The sequence below is a fragment of the Bombyx mori genome, chromosome 21 (genome assembly GCF_030269925.1).
Source record: "Bombyx mori chromosome 21, ASM3026992v2".
Lineage (NCBI taxonomy): Eukaryota > Metazoa > Arthropoda > Insecta > Lepidoptera > Bombycidae > Bombyx > Bombyx mori.
The window spans coordinates 12,598,349-12,600,578 of record NC_085127.1 but is presented as its reverse complement, the minus strand read 5'-3'; positions in this window follow the sequence as shown (position 1 = coordinate 12,600,578).

Genomic DNA, 2,230 nt, shown 5'->3' with positions numbered 1-2,230 from the left:
GTCAAAGTTAAAATCATTGCTCGAATGAACTTAATGATAACGTAACTATAGTTTGTTCGTTGCTAGCCGCAAGTTTGTTTTACAGTCCTATATAATAAATAGGTTGGGGGAAAAAGTCATTCGCATTATAGTATGTGTATGAACTTGTAATAAAATCTCTTTGGCTATACTATTTGTAAGGGGTGTGGTTTTTCATCATGATACTAGCGTTACCTCACACATCGTTAGCCACTCAGCAAAAATTAAGAGAGGTTGGCTGGGAGGTGTTAATGCATCCGCCGTATAGTCCTGACCTTGCACCTCCAGATTTCCATCTGTTTCGGTCTCTTCAGAATTCTTTAGGCAGTGTCCGGTTAACATCACGAGAGGACTGCCAAAACCAATTGTCGAGGTATTTTGATCAGAAGCCCCAAATTTTCTATAGCAATGGGATCATGTCCCTACCTACAAGATGGCAAAAAGTTATCGAACAGAATGGTACCTACACACTTTAGTTAAATGTAAATAAACTACATTAAAAAATGTCGTGTATTTTCTTAAAAAATGCGAAGAAACTTTTTCCCCGACCTATTATATCGGAAATAGTTTGACCGCAACGCGCATAACCATAATCTGAATTGCGCGTTTGACAACTATTTTATTGTTATTGAGTTTACGTAGGTCGACGGATGTAAGAAGCGGATGTAAGAAGCCACGCAGGACTTCAATCATTTTGACGTGTAACCGTATCTTCATACGAAAAACTTCCACGAATGAGTTCCACGTTGTTTTAAAAGTGTTTTAAAACTGTGTAAAAGATGACACGCAAAATTCAGCAGTAATTGCGTACGGGATTGAAGAATGACTTAGAACTCATGACACCGTTTACGTTGTCGATGTCTTTGGGCTCCGGTGAACAGTTAACAGAAGAGAATGGGGTGCATTCGAAGAGACCCACACTCAGCATTGGGTGGACACGGGTTGAAGAAGATACCAATTAACGCTATAATCCCGTCTACGTAATAAATAAAAATGGGGTATTGTGAGCATATCCGTGTAAGCCTGTTTATTGCCATCGAAATACGGCAAGTGAAAGTGTTCAAGATCGCTCATGGATCTTCAATATCACCGTTGAAAACTATCCGCAAACCTTGATTAAAAAGGGCTTGGTATAGCTTTCACTAAGCACCGTGGAGAGGAGTGTACCATCGTGACACGTGACAAAAATCATATCTCAAAACACACTGAACGGGTATAGAGGTTTCACGTAGCGATTCCCATACACACAGCCCACTGAGTTTCTCGCCGGATCTTCTCAGTGGGTCGCGTTTCCGATCCGGTGGTAGATTCTGCGAAGCACTGCTCTTGCTAGGGACAATGTTAGCAACACTTCCGGTTTGAGCCCCGTGAGCTCACCTGCACGTTAGGGTGAAGCTGAAATAGCTCAAGGCTATCAGCATAGCTAGGAAAAAAAATTAGCGACGATCTGGGCTCCTATGACGGGTGGTTCGATGGTGATCGTGAAAACCAGATGATGGGAGCATCTCGAATAATCCTTTAGTGTAGACCTAGAGGCTTCCAATTGTTGATGAGATATACATCTCCCCATCTCTATTAACCATCCTCGTCTAACGCAGACAGGCGGGGAGCAAGGTGACGGCTTGGACTCAGAACGAATGTCTCCGCGTCTCCTTATCCCTATTGGGAGGTCAGACCAGCGCTAATAAAAATAGAGCTAAATAGCTGAATAGCTAGGAGTGGACGTCTCATTTAACATTAGTATATTATCTATAGCCTAACCCAGAGCTATGCAGTAACAATTATAATCTTCATAATAGGCCTTGTTGCACAAGAGCTCTTTAACAAGTTCGTTAAATCTATAGCAGGTAGTATTTATTGAAACTAGCGTGAGATCTGGTTGAAAATATACTCTTTTTGTTTTTATTTTTATTGCCTAGATGGGTAGACGAGCTCACAGCCCACCTGGTGTTAAGTGGTTACCGGAGCCGATAGACATGTACAACGTAAATGCTCCACTCACCTTGAGATACAAGTTCTAAGGTCTCAGCAAAGTTACAACGGCTGCCCCACCCTTCAAACCGAAACGCATTGCTGCTTCACGGCAGAAATAGGCAGGGTGGTGGTAACTACCCGTGCGGACTCACAAGAGGTCCTACCATCAGTAAAAATGAACTCGAAGAAAATGGAAATATACTGATACTATATTGGAAATACTCGGTCGATGGTAGAG